Here is a 15863-nt window from a genome sequence, read left to right on the forward strand (position 1 = left end):
AAATATTAATAACAGAACATTATATTTAGTTATGCTAACACATGGTTTTTCTACATATGAGGGGCTGAGTATTTCATAATCATGCACAAATTTACATATACACCCCAATCAATCCCATGAGGTAAATTGAGGCACTGCAGAATTAAGTGCCTTTCTTGGTTACAGAAGAAGTTTATAATAAAGACCAGAATACATCCCTGGGGGTCCCATACACAAGAGACTCTTCGTGCTGAATTACTTTTGTGACTCAGGACACTGATCCATAGGCCTGTGCTGATAGTATTATAATACAGGAGTAAGGTGAAATTACAATCTCTGGATGGGATCCTTTGACTGTTCAGAGGCAGGGAACAGATTGTTCAGAGTAGAGAATTTCCCTAGCTTCTCTCACTACAAATAAATCACTGCCTATTCAATGCAGATTTTATATCCTAAAGTGTAAATCAGACAGTTTCATAGCTTGGTTCCTGCTACCCCAGTTTCAGAAAGTCCTCCTTTTGTGAAAAATATCAAGTATCACACAAGTGTGTAGCTCTCAGACATGCTGTGACACATGGACAATCTTCTCACAAATCAAATCTCAAATTCATTTTTTGTAATTTTGCGTCTCATCTTCTGTTCTGGATACTCTTAATTGCTTGGAGCAATGAATAATATTTTAGAGCCAAGGAGTGGAAAAAAGGCATCTCAGCTAGGTATGTTTCTAATTATACCCCCTGAAACTCCTGGCCTTGAGAATTATGTTCTCTGTATGGTGCCTCTGTTTGTGCAATTTGGTACTTCGTTATTGAATTACATTAAAAGGACGCCCTCTAGTGTCCTATTTTATTACATGGGTAAAAGAAAAGTGACTGCAGAGTTTAGACTTTATAGGGTTATTTTTAATGACATGAAATATCTGTATGGAATAAGTTTACAGTGTTTTGTCAGATCTGAATGTCTGAGATTTTGTACTAAATTTCTACAGGGCTGGGAGAAATGATCCCAGAAGACCTAACAAAAATATTACACAAATGAGTGTGTTCAAACTAAGGTGCAGAACTCGCCTCTTCTAGAAAATCAGTGTTGATGGGTCTGTGGTTTGTTTTACCTTTAGTCAGATATATTATATAAACACTTTTGTCATATATGAGAAAAGTATTTCCCACATTCATGCATGTGCAATGATGTCCATCTGGAAAATAACTGGAAATGTTTTTCGGAGTGGATCCTAATAATCACTCAGCCATGGTGCAGACTGATGAAAATGAACAGGTGATAAATATAAAATCAAGGAAGATGAACACTTGGGAATGTGCAAAGTGTTTGATGCCCAGAACAAAACATGTTAGTGAAAATCCAGACAAGGAGCTTGGTCCTGAAACCTTTGCTCTCAGACAAGTCTCCATTGACTTCAGTGGAGCTATTGAGATAAGTAAGGACTGCTAAGGTGAGCAAGTGTGGCAGGATAGGACCAAATTTTAAGATTTGCTGGGCCAAATCCTCACCTGTTGTAAATTGATATGTGACGTCAATAGTGCTACACCAATTTATACCTGCTAGAGAGCTATCTCCCTAGATTAGTATGTCCTCTAACATCCAAACCACCAACTTACCCTTCATTTTATTAATAATTTATTTCTTCTTTAGAATATTCTTATTTTCTGCAAGAAAAAGCATCTCTTCCTTTCAGTAAACATAAACCAGTGTTGGGAAAGACTGAAGCATTAATCGAAAGGCACTGGAACTTTTCTGATCATTACAAATCCATTGCAAACAGAGCAGCCATTGAAATGTGACCCCAATGAATGAGGAAGGCTGCTACTGTCCTTTGAAAAGTTGAGTTGCTAGTAGTGGGAAATGTGTCATTTATTTTCCCAGGAGAATGTTACTCCCCTCTCCCCCATCTCCAAATCCTTTTGAGTTGTGTAAAAATCCATGGTTGTGAAAGTTAAGATGGAGAAGACAGAGCAGGATGTAATTCCAAAGGGATCATTCCCCTTTCCAACAGGCAAGTAATTAGGATAATGAAAATTGGGCTTTAGTAACATATTATCAACATACCCTGGCTTAAGGAAGCAATGGTAAATGTGTGGAAAAGAATCTGCATCTACATAATGGACTAGAGAACTTCATCTTGGTTGTGTGTTCTTTTGGGTTATAGGTATCCTTTTATTTTTGAGAATGGAGAGTTGTCGCCTTTCCTTACATAAGCCCATGCAATGACCTTCCCTTATTTTATATAAACCATACTCACATACCACAGTAGTCTAAGATTGTAAGGCAATAGTTCAAAACACTGCATTAGCACTATTGTGAACTGTAATGTTTAAAACCATTACTGTAGAATGCTCTAGTGTTTTCATAAGGGTTTATATTTGCAGAGGAGCTCTCTATAACTGTGACTTCAGGGCAAAATTACTGTGTCCAGCCTGACATCCTACAATAGTTGTCCTGAAGGTGCATGTATCAATACAGTTACTTCAGGCTTTTGCCACTGATTCTGATTAAGCATTCCCCACCACAATCTCCTCCCTACTTTAATGATGAATTCAGGGTCCAGTCTGCGGGCTGATCCCCTGTACACCCCTGCTGCCTGCGTCTCAATTACATCTGCATGCTCTAACCTACAGCAGAGTTTAGGCTACTCTAAATCCCAGATTCATATGATTTGGTGCACTCAAGGATTTGGAGCAGCGGGATACCTTTTGGGGCAACCCAGGCTCTACAGTGGGTTAGATGAGCTCCATTTACGTGCCGGATACTGCAGGCCTTTCTGATTCAGGTAATCCTATTGAAATCAAGGGATTACTTGCATGAGGGTGGATTCATCTGAGTAAGGTTTTTGGGACTGGGCCCTTAGAGGGTGATAGAGGTAGGAATGGGAAGAAATTTCCAAATGCAGAAAAAGGGAGGGCAAGAAAGTTGCTGGAACAGCCAAGAATCTTAGTCTGATAAATTGGTACAGATGTTTAAAAAGTTTAGGAATCAGCAAGGAGTGTTTTGTACACCATATACCACCCACCCCTGAACAGATTATTCAGATCTACACCAATATAAGGGCTACATTTTCAAAAGTATCTCAACCCAGCCTTTCATTTTGATTAACTGTCCTCTGGGTGCATATTTAAGTTGTATGCTCTTTGGAGCAGGGACCATCTCTTTGTAAAGTGTTTAGCACAGTGGGATCCTGTCCCACGCTTAGGGTGCCTGGTACTACTTTGATACAAATAATAATGATGATTAAGGTTAAGATTTTGTCATGGTTCTTTTTAGTAAAAGTCACAGACAGGGTACAAGCAATAAACAAAACTTCATGGAAGCCCCTGACCTGTCTGTGACTTTTACTAAAAATAACAGAGGAGCCGATCGCTGGGGGAGGGGAGGTTTGAAGTCCAAACCCCACCGGGGGGGGGGATGGACACGACGACGACGACACAGTATTGACAGCCCAAGCCCTGCTACCAGGGAGTGGGCGGGGCTTGGCTGACAACTCCAGGGGCCCTACCACCCATGGTGGCTGACAGCTCCAAGGGCCCCGGCAGCTGACAGCTTCAGGCCCCCACCGGGGGAGGGAGGGGAGGGAAGTTAACAGTTCCGGCCGCACCACTCCTGGGTGCATGGCTGAAGCTGCAGCTAAGTCACAGAGATCTCTTAAAGTCACGGAATCCGTGAGCTCCATGATGAAATGGTATCCTTAATTACAATAACAATGCTCATTTATTAATTCTTGTTATTTGTATGCGTGGTTGCATGTGTATATTGCTCATTTGCATGGGTCACTGATAGTGCACGCAGACCTATGCACACAAATAAAGCTCAGAAATGTGCACAAAATAAGAGGCCTTGTTTAGAAAATGTGATGCGTTTATCGGTCAGTCACACGTCTCTAAGATTACAACAATGCAAAGGGAATATATGCAGATACAAACACATGACAATAATGCATATAGGTGTGGTTGTGTGGATGCCGTAAATGGTAAAACTTTGGAGGACTAGAGAACTGTATAATCACATTTTCATTCCATGTATGTATATTTTTTAAAAGTTAGCCTTGTGTGTTTTCCTCAAAGTCATGGGTGAGCTGCATTGCTACCTCGGTGTGAGGTCAGCTGAATAAAGATGTCTGACCAGGAACCTGAGCTTTGGTTATCATTGTATCAGAAATCCATCATTGTGAGCCTAACTGCAATCACAACACTCAGACAGGGAGCTCCTATGAGCCCGAGGCTGCTGTTCCTACATTCACCACTAGGGGGTGATGAAACAACCTCCCCAGCCCTAGCGCATCCTCCTGAACCTGGGACTTTAGGAACAGTGGCTTGGGGGGACAGGGATGTTGGCTGGTTTCAGCTGCAAGTGGGTCATGATTTTTCTTCTGCATCTTCTCTTTCCAACACTTTATTGTGTTGTGCCGGTTCCTGGTTCCTGTGCAAAGAGGGATTTGCCTCTCTGCTGTAGCCAAAATAAACGTTCATTCTGCTAAGCACCAGTTAGTGTTACATGGACATTTTGCCTGTCGGGCCTGGCCCTTCCCCTCTGCAGTGTTTGCTCAAATGAAGCAGGAGGCAGCCTGAAGAAACCTGATCCCCTTGGCTCCTGGGGATCAAACACCTTTTTCCACTTGCTGTTTGCATGTGCAGGTGAACATCTTTAAGATGAGGCTGGAGTGGAGCTGGGGGGGAAGGGGGGGCGCGGGCTGGACGGGAACACGTTGGGAGGAAGGCGAGAACAGCAGCCGGCATGTACCATTTGTTGAGGCACGGGCCTTACCGCGGCAGGAGCTTTGCAGACTTTCACGGGGTGATGATACCCGGGGATCGCCTCTAGGTGGCGCGCTGCCCGCCTCGCTCCATGCCGAAGGATGCCTTTGCTCGCCAGCCGACTGCTCGGAGCACATCACTCACTACTTGGTTAGTCCCTTGGTTAGTGACCAGGCTTGAGCTCTGTGAAGTGTGTAGCTGAGTCCCGGCCTGTACAGTCTAAGGCCGGGGTTTATTTGGTGGGGGGGAGGGGGGGTTAGTTAACGAAGCAAGTTTTTAACTTCAAAGGTGCATTCACCAAAGTGCCCCCCTCCTGGCTGAAGAGACATTAAAGGGGGGGGGGGGGATCAGCTCCACTGACAGGGGGATCAGGCAGGTGGATGGCCGGGGTGTGATCTCTGCGTCTCTCGTTTCACCTGTTGAGAGTCTGAGCCCGTCCCGACCCCCTGCAGCTCCTGGCTCGCCCCGACTCTCATCCCCTGCCCCGCTCCCTCGCAGTCTGCGGACAGCAGTGTGGAGATCGCTCCTTCCAGCTCTGCCCCAGGCTGTCCTGAGGGTGCTGAGTAAAGCAGTTGGTTGGCAGCAGTGCCTCGTCTGCTAAGGCGAGCAGGTGGCTAGCCACCCTCCGCAGCTCAGCCAGGCAGTAGGAGACGGCCAGGTCCTCCTCCGCAAAGACCCATCACCACCAGCGCCGGGGAAGCGCGCAGGTGGTTTCCCTGCCTCTAGTTCCAAGTGTGCTTGGGTTTTACTTCGATGTCTGGGGGGTTTTTGCACAGCCCAGAGGCGTGTGCACCACCGCTGATGCCTCCACCCCTCGATGTGCTTTGTGCGGCTATGCTGCTGGCATACACAAGAGAAAGAGTCCAGCTAAGCTTGAACCACGTTCAGCTAACGCGCCACTCACTGACTTGCCTATAAAATACAGGTCTGTGGAAAGCAAAGGGCATTTGGCCATTAGCTGAAATGGGAGCCAGAGCAGGCCTTTTACTTTTGTTCTTTGCTAAACTGACTGACTGACTGACTGGAGAAATACTTCCAGGGCAAGTTCGTGGGGAAGCTTTGTCTGCATAAAGACAAATATCCTAGGAAAGTAGACAGGGGCCTCAGAAAAAAATACATATGTTACAAAAACCAGGTAAAAATCTATATTAAATGGAATCTATGTGATTTCACCAAGAATGACACTCTTGGACATAGTATTTTTCTATTTTTAAAAATAAATAATGCATGAATAGTTTGTATATCTTCCTTAATCTGTTGTCTAAATTACACATACTGCCAGGCACCTTCATGGGTACGTGGTATTAGGCAGTGAGTTAAATGCTGTCTGTTTTTAAAAATAGTAGAATAGGGTTTGATGGTTTGTTTGTTCTGGTAGGAGATCAATTGAAACGGCAATAAATAATCGAGTAGCGATTAGATGTGGTCCGAGAGCAACATATGAAAAAAATGTAGTCAGTGACAGTTTAAAAAGTTGATCCATAAGGTTGTTACATTATATTAGCAAAATATCCTTATCCTCCAAAGCTGTTTATCTTTCAGTCTCCCCAGTAAGGCTTGGCTGGAAAATGTGTGTTCTTTTATAATGTTTTAAATCCAGTTTAAGTTGGTTGAATATATTTTAAACATGTTACTTTTTTAAACAATTCAAGGCAACGTTATGAAAAGAACTGGCCTAAAGGAAGCCAAACTTTGTATGAGCACGTTAAAAATATTAGAAGGTGGACACCAGCTGTCTTTTAATCCACTGTTAACTTTTTAAAGAAAGCCAGTCACACTGCGGTACAACTTTGTTTGTGGGGCCTAATAGAAGTTTGTGGGGGGGAAGGGGCTCAACCTCGTTATTTCCTATGATCACACTTTTAAAATCGAATTAGACAGTAGTTTATATAAACCTCATTGGTATGTCTTTTGAAGTAATTCCTCCAATATTCTTTTAGTAATGAAATTCAAATTACAGATCTCATCTTGCCGTCTGCTCCGGCAAAACTCCCTTTGACTTCACTGCAGTTTGGCTTAAGGATCAGACCCTATGCGTTGTGATAAGGAGTCAGACAGATCGTATCACTTTCTCAGTCCTTCCGGAGCGTGTGGGGTAGCAGTTTGCATTTAAAAAAAAAAAATCCTGGATTACTTTAATTGCACCGGAGAAAGACAGGGAGTGACTCTCTCCTAGTGCTCCTGCTGTCAGATAGTGTGAGTATTTGATGTCAAAATACAGAAGGCGAACTTCTAACCTTCCCAAATCGTGTGTAGTTGCAAGTCACTCGTGCAGAGAGGAGCATGGAAGAGCCATGAACACACCATTTGACGATGATAGGTGAAAGCAAAACCATTCAGCAACCCTGTAATGAAATCGAAGTGTGTGTCAATATTTCCTAGAAAGGATTAGTGCCCAAGAACTAACAGGCCACTCTAAAAAAAGGACCTTTGATTATAATGATCTGAAAGAAAGTGATTTTTGGTCGTGGCTTTTCAGAGAAGTTTGTCACGGGGTAAAATGCAGACAGGGATGAACTGGGACTGATTCAATACCACCAGACCCACAGGCAGGGCGGCCCAATCCTGCACTGACTCCAGCCAAAGGGCTTTTCTTGCAGGAGGCCTCTCATCTCTGCAAATGCAGAGGGGCCCGATCCTGCCTTCACTGAAATCAAGGGGTGTTTTAGGGGCAGGCCCCAGCGCTGTGTAAACGGAGTAACTTTTTTATTATTAAACGCGCTTGACTTCTTTGTGAGGAGCCTTCAGGCACAGCAAGGACCACCGCGGGTGCGGGCCGTGCTGGACCCCCCCCGGGGCTGGGTGTCCAGGGGCCAGGCTTGCACGGGGCGCAGGGGGGTGGGTGCATCCCCTGCGTGCGGTGCTCGCCACTGCTGCGGCTGGGCGCGGGGCTGGGCTGAGCTTCCAAACCGGGCCCGGGGCGAGAGAACATGGGGGGATGCTGGGGGGGGCTCCTGGGCGCTGGACTGTGCCTCGTGGCCTGTCCCCCTGGCAGCCCCCAAGATGTTTCCTCCTCCTGCGCCGGGGTGAATCAGGCATCCCCCCCCCCCCGCCAGTTCTCATCAGCTCCCTGCTGGTCCCCACTTGGGAACCGCGCCTGGCTCTCCAGCCCTCGGTGCTGGCTGGGGGGGGCGGTGGGGGGGGGCAGCGGGGGCTCGTGACTTGCCGCCTTGTTTGGACGGGACAACGGATCGAAACCTTCGGCGCCAGCCCCGCCACGCCCCTGCCTCCGGTTTTCACCGCGAACTCCCCACCGAGAGCCTGGGATGGCGACTCCGGGGCGCACGGGGCGCAGGATGCAGCCTGGCCGCTGGGGAGCGGCGCTGGGCTGGAGGACGCTGCTTTACAAGTCCCCGCAGTCTTCGCTCAGGCAAAACCCCCAGTGCAGTCAGTGTGGGGGCAGGGATCGGCCTCCTACAGGGTTTACAGGTCGCACTGGATGTCCCGGGCAGCAGGCGCCGGTGTGGATCGGGGGGTCTCTTGGAGGAGACTCGTCTGCAGACAGGGGCTTCCCAGGAGAGCTGGTTCTTAGCGGGAGCGTCAGCCTTTGCCTCCCCGCGAGCAGCAGAGCCCGCTGCGGGCAATGCGCTGCCCTCCTCCCTCTTCACTGCCCTCCTCTAGGAGAGCAGAGCCGCCCTGGACCTAAACCCCTGGGCGCCTCCGCGCTGCGGTCCCGCAGGACCTCGCTCTGTGCCCCGCTTCCTCAGCCAGCACGCAGGGGACTGGCCTCGCCCCCCCCCCCCTCCGGCCAGTTGACTCGTGTTGCTTGTGTCAGGTTAAGTTCTCCAAAGTGACACGTGTCCTGCCGAGCCGGGTGCGTCTAGCTGCGGGCGGAGGAGTTCTAGCTCAAACAAACTAACACCCACAGCCTGAAACTTTCTCTGATCGGTGGGTTGGGATGGGGGGCAGAGGTTCCTTTTATGACCCCTCTGGTCAATGGATGCTCCCCCAACTCTGAGTCCTGCGCTGATCCGGAGTCAGCCCCGACTCTTGTGAATAAATCCTTTTCACCCTCTGGTTTAAGGAGGAAGCGCACACATGGTGTTTTTCTCAGTAGGACTGATCTTTATTCTCTCATCTGTTTTCCAACCGACTTACAGTAGTTGCAGCCTCCTGTCCTACTCCCCTCTCAGATAGTCCCAGCTTTGATCTGTGCTAATTACACTGATGCTGTGATGAGGTTTAATTTCAGTAGTGCTTGGAGCAGTCGAAATTTCCCACCGACTCTGTGGGAAATATTTTGGCCTGGTTCTAAACTTGATCTTCATCTTTAGACTTACATTTCTGCAGGGTTGGCGGATGAAGGGCACCAACCGAGGCTCATGAACCTGCGGGGACTTCAGCCCAGGTCTTCGCCGCTGTAGTGTGAAATACCTGAATCTCAAATGCTTGGGGGAGAGAGCTGTTTCCACAAAGAAATAAAAAAGGCTTTCTTACATCCACTAGTCTAAATGCTGGACTAGGAATGGAGCTTTCTTTTACCTTCTCACTTGTTTGAGCTCTAGGTTTTCTCTATGAAGTTAGACTGTTTTCCCAACTGAGGTCCAGAGGTAACATTTTTACATATAAGTTTAATATTACAGCGACACTTTCTGTAGTCTGGCTCCACTTTAGAGTCGCTGGGTGTTAGAACAGAGCCAAAATCCGCTTAATGTACAAAGTTTGGAGCCTAGTAATAATTTTGTAAAATGCCCAGTTAGGTTTAAATCATTGTTGACAATTTTTTTTAATTTTAAGGAGTGAAAACAAACCTGAAGATGGGTGATGATGCACTAGTTCCCGCTTATCACTCACTAACAGCTTTGATGTAGGAGGAAATGTTTGCATCCCATTCGTCCATATAGTGTGCTCCTGCCTTTGGGTGTTTATACATACATCCCTCTTTTAACGTCGGTATTTAATGTAGGTGTCAGTTGTGTGTAGACACATTATAAAGTGTAACGTGTGCGTGTCGTTAGCTTAGACACACGGTGTGGGAGTTTCAAAGGTGTCTCAGAGACTTAGGAAAACAAGGCTCCCTGACGTCCAATGAAACCTGGGGCTCTAAGCCACTTTTGAAACTCCCACCCATAATGTGTGTACATATTTCTAACTTCCAGTGACACAAGAGAACAAAATGGCACTTTGTTCACCACATCAATCATCTACCGACTTGGGACACACACAGTCAGGACGGCCCTGGTAGACCTGGGAAGGAAATACTGCGATGTCTTGTGTCTATACGGATGCTCGGAATGGCTAGAAGCACTTTTCCGATTGTTTTTCTTTCACTCCAGTTACAAATGCAGCTGGAATTCACATGCAAAACTGTGGTGTGACGTGCCTGACTTGAACGTGTGAAAACGTGCTGGGGTCCACTCGTTCCTCAGGTACCCCGCTAGCCGCTCCTCGGTAGCAGTATAGCCAGCACCTGGAGTAAGTACCCTGCTCCGTTTCACACTGCGCTCAGAGCCCTGGAGATATCTAGTCACCAGAGGGCAGGTTACAAGGCGGAAGCGCTGATTCCAAACGTCCTCGCTTTTATCGATCTTAACTCACCGCCTGGACCTCACCTTCGGCGCTTTGTGCCAATTGCAATGACTTACAGCCGTTCACACGGTAAGACTAGTGACAGAGACGTGAGGCGGTGCAAAGCCACGGTGGAAGGATTTGCAGCAAGACTCAACAGCTCTTAATAGAGGCACCTGGAGCTGCTTCCCCCCACCCCCCCCCCCCCCAAAAAAAAAAAAAAAGGCAGAGTATTAATGCAGAGTAAAAAGTATACATTTGACAATAAATCCGTCTCTGTTGCGGAATTGATTGGGAGCCATAATACACATAACCATATAGATAGATAAATATGCCTTTCAGGGAACACACACCTCAACATGTGTCTCTATCGCTAGCTAGATCCTGGCTTTCAGGAGCCCTCTAGTGCATGTGGATCAGACCCCAAAGCACAAGCCCTTGGAAAGAAAGTTCAGCGACTCATTCTTGGCGTACGCGATTACACGGTGTAGCAGGCTGCCTTTCGCCTCTCTGCCGTGCGGATGCCTCCCTGGACTCTCTTCCCTCCTACCTTCTCCAAGAAACCTCCGCTGCAGCGTCTCCAGCCTGGGCATATTTTAAAGCCAGGTTTCAGCGGACCTCGGTTTTAAGGCATTTATTTAAAAAAGCGTGTGAACGGGTGCTGGAGAGCGCGAGCGAACCGGAGCGGGTGGTGCTTCCCAGTGCCCGGATTCCCATAGAGTGAGTCTGCGTTCACGTCAGTTTCACCCTCTCCTACGTGCCTGTCTCAGCGTCTAGTTTTGTTCAGACTTTATTTTGTTCCAAGCTGCATCCCAGGGCACTTGTCCACGCTGGGGGGAAAGATCCGCTTTTCCTTTGCTTTTTTGTCTTTTCTTTCCCACTTTCCAGCATTCAGCAATCTAGGGGGGGTTTTGTTTTCTTTTGTTTTTCTTTCTCTCACTGTTTTTGGCTCAGATCTGGCCACAAATATCTTCTGTGTGTGTGTGTGTGTGTGTGTGTGTGATTTAAAGTGGCATAATTGAGAGCTGGGGCTGGAGCAGTGAATGATTCGCTGTGATAAATCAGCGTGGCTGTCTTCAATAATACTGTACTGCCATTATTCATCTGAATGCATGTGGGTTATACGATGGACGTGGACTGCGGCAAAAAAAAAATATCACCCCACCACCACGATGCAGCTGCTGAACTCTGCATCAACAGCAGCAGCTGCAGCGGCTGTAGGAGAACCGGGCACAGCACGGATTGAGTCTTTTTTCCCCTCCCCTGCAAGCTCCGTGCAGCTCCGCAATTCGAAATGAATTGACTGTAGAACCACCACTGGATGCATGCGGATTCACTTCTGTACCTACGGCTCGTTTTCTGTTTTGGGGGTTTTCTTACCATCTTTTTTTCCCTCCCCCCCCCCTTCCTTTTTCTGTACCTTAAATGAAAATGGCTACCACTGACTTCATGAATAATTGGGAAGGCAGACGTGGCAGGTTATGAGATTATGATTATTTAAAAAAAATACTATTTATTTTTGTTCTCCTTCTTTCTTCACCGATCCAGTTCATGAGAGTGTACAAGAGAAGCGGGGAGAGGGGGAAAGAAGTGTGTGTGGGGGGAGGAAATATACAACGCTTATTTTTCTGGTAGTAATCATTTTATTCTGGCTCCTTGCGCCTGAACTCGGAGGGGTTAGTAAGTAATTGGTTAAAACCATCCCTGCTGAGAAATCAATTGTCGAATAAAAATTGTGATATGTACAGTTGTCAATATCAGGTTTACGTTGATGGTTCTTCCAGTGATGCAGATGTTAAGTGCCGAGACTGCAGTCCTAGCGTTTACCTCCTGTACGTGCAAATAAAAGCAAATGGTTATAGATACTTTTCTTAAGAGTGAGGACTGACTAGTTAATAAAATAAGTATATGATTTGTTTGGGGGGGGGGGTGGAACAGGGTAACAATTAATCATGTACTGTTATGTATTGATTGTATCTAAATATTAAAGTGCCATATGCAAGGTTCCTGGAAGATATAGATCCTGATGTATACAAGACAAACACGAACCTGGGGGAGAAAACTTGAAAAAAATATTTTCCATTCATAAAAATGGCAAACTGTTTATACATGGGTCTATTCCTGTATCTGACTAAACAGCTAATATGGTATTGCCAGCTTCAAAAGATAATTGCAATGTGGGTAGAGACCTAATAATACAGTAGCACATATCATTTCAAATCACACCGTGCTGTTTACTGTGATATAACTGTCCTAAAGTTTATTTGTAGCATTAAGAGATTTTAAGTGCAGAACAAATTGCAAATGAGCAGCTGTGCTTCTATACATACTGTGTAGGGTATCTACAATAAGGGACAATCCAGATCTGAAGAGGATTAAAAAATACAGTATCTCCTGGGAAATTCTTATTTCCTGTCAAGTGGAAAAAATCTGCAGGCACAGCTTTTCCATGTTCTAAATGGAACATTATATTGTATTTTATTTATGCAAAGTGGCTAAACTGCAATTGTAACAATACACCTGCTTCATGAGAACACAATTTTAGAAAAAGCTACATTTAAAAAAATGAGTTCACTGAATTTACACAGAACAACTGAGTCCCACGTTGCGATTTTATGTGTGTTTACATGAATAAAAACAAAATCACAAACAAAACCAGGATTCATTTGTCCCTTTATAATCACATTTCAGTGTATTTGTATTGTGTCTGTTGTTAATAATATTAACACTGCAATTGTCTCCACTTGATATGGAAGTTAACACCCCTTTAAGATGAATAGAGGAAACTCTCTCCTTTTCTAGTGCTATTTCAGTCTGTCTCCAGAGGCTAAGTACATCATTGATTACAACTCTTCAACCACAAACTTATTTTTTTTTCAGTAGAAATCTTATATTCTGCAAAATAAAGCAACATGTGCAGAAAGATCCTACCTTGCCCCATGTTGCCCATAACCTGGGATCTAGATTGCCAATACGTATAATGCAGCAGATCTCAGAATTACAGTAATGAAGACTTGAAAAAATGTTCAGATCTGAAGCTAATGCATTCATTAGATGTTATACAAAACCTTTAGACTTTCTGAAAGGTGGATCAGGAGGCAAAAAAAGGGAAAAAAAACCCATTAGTTAAACTTGATCATATAATTTACTTCTTTAGAAAACCTAGAAAATACTTCAACTACAGCATGTGCTGACAGAAGCACTGATTTCTATGACAAAAAGCAACAAGTAAACATTTCAATTTAATAATCAAAACTGAAGACTAATGTTAACATTTTAATTACTTGTGTTTCCTTGGTTAAAATGTTGAAAAATTAAAAGTGGATTTTGTAAAACTCAGGACGTCGAATAGTTTCTGTCTTCCCTAGAGTGAATTCTACAACTTGGGTACAATATTTTCATGTTTAGGGGAGATTTACATTTGGGCTTGAAGAACATTTTTATAACACAGGAAAATACAGAGAAATATTGACCAAACGTCTGCGTTCTTATATTGCATTTTAAAATTTCTCTTTACATCTTAGGAAAGTGATCAGCTTTCTACTGCCACACATTTCCCACTCCTTATTTGGACACTTAAATAACACAATGGATTACGCTATTTTGATAAATAAAGGCCTCATACATTCTCTAGTTCTTGGATTGAGTTGCAGACAGACATCATTCAACATACACAATACCAGAAACAATAATAATAAAAACTTAGATGTTAGTATGCTGAGATTCTTCATGCCCAGCACTCCTCTCCTCCACAGTTACAAGAGTTTTTGCCTGAAAAGTAGGGTGCTCGTATTTAACAGACTTATTTCTAATGAAGAAAAATACAAAAAACAAAAATCGTACTTAAACAGATCACTAATTATTGCCATTTGAGAAATATATGTCTCTTAATTTTAAACTTTATTGCTCACAAAGAAAAAAATTCAACATAGGACAATACAGGAAAACATTCTAACTGGGGTATAAGTAAGATTGCAGGTTGTGAACACTAAATTTCTGAGGAGTCTTTCATTACATTCCCGTTTTCTCTTATGCATAACTTTTCTATAAAGTATACTGCAGTTGCTGAGTGTTAACCTTATCCTATTAACAACTTCTGAAGCCATACTTTCACCTCAAGTATTTAATTTCAGAGTCAGTATATAATAAGTGAAACCAGGATAAAACACTATACTCAATGGGCTGTTTTCATGTGGGAGCAAAATGGTAACATAAAAGTAAACCAACTGACTAAGTTTGGGAAATATATTGCCATAACAGACACAAAAACATGCATGTATAAAAATATATAGTAGGTATCCCATATAGAACAGTATTTTCATAATTGGATTGATCCTACATTCCTTACTCAAGCAAAATAACTTTTAAAGAGTGCAGGTTTAGGTCCAAAATTACATAACATATTTATGCTGAACTGTGATTTGGAAAGAAAGCAGCGTCAGTACTGTTAACTGTAATCACTTAGTACCAATGTCGTCATTTATTGCCCTTGAGAAAGGCATCCCTCAGTTTTAGATAAAGAGGAGAGAGTTCAATGACACAATGTTACTGTAGAAAAAAAAGTTTCTGCATATTACTTTACATGTATGTTCTTCCATGTTTGCAGCCCAGTAGTTTAACAAGCATGATGATGGTTTGCACCATAGCAATGCAGGGACTGTCTTTTTGGTACATGTTTGTACAGTGCCTAACACCTGGTTCTGATCTATGACTGGGGCTTCAAGGTGCTACTGCAATACAAATATAAAATAATAATAATTTTTCTGTCAATAATGCATCTTTAGCTTAGTAAATCAAAACTATTTTCACTATTAACTTTGTAGGTTATAGTTTTCAAAATGAATCCTGTTTTCAAAGTACTATTTAAGCTGAAATAGTATTTCTTAAATTGTAAAAACTACAATAAAATGAGGAAAGAAAACAATGATTATTCTGGATCTCTATCACTGATTGCTGTTTTTTCTTACATTTGTTTGAATCCACATGTTTGAACTGTAAGTTGCTATTTCTGTATAACTTGCAATACATAAAAGTATAAACTCATAGGGAAGTATGACATGAATCTGCAGAATTCTTCAGTGATCAATTAGAACCAGAAACAATATGGATTTCCCCCCCCAATACGTTGGAAAATGAAGATTGGTTTAGTAAACATTTAAAGTAGAAAGCTTTAGAGTGGCAGGAGGGACCAATACTTAGGGCAGTAGCCTAGATGTCAGAGACCTGGGTGCAATTCCCTGATCTGCCACAGATTTCTTGTGTGACCTTGAGCAAGTCACTTGACTTCAATAGGAACCAGACGCCTAAGATACCTTTGAGGATCTTAGTTTTAGACTTCCCCACCTTCCGGTGTGTGTGGTGAGGATGAATATATTAAAGATTATGCAGTACTAGGATGATGGTGCTATGTAAGTATTCAAAATAGATAGAAAGCTGCATATGTGAAAAGTTATTATTCACAGGAATTAAATAATTTTAAATTCATATTTTGGCATCAGATTTCCATCAGACCTATTGTGTGTTCATTTAATCTAAAACAGTTGAGCCTCTCAACTTACTCTCTCTGCAAGCTTATCCTGTTGTTTAAGGGTTATATATATCACTTCCATAAAA

This window comes from Emydura macquarii, unplaced genomic scaffold, assembly GCF_026122565.2.
Source record: "Emydura macquarii macquarii isolate MOO-44397 ecotype Brisbane River unplaced genomic scaffold, CSIRO-AGI_Emac_v2 contig_3506, whole genome shotgun sequence".
Classification (NCBI taxonomy): Eukaryota; Metazoa; Chordata; order Testudines; family Chelidae; genus Emydura; species Emydura macquarii.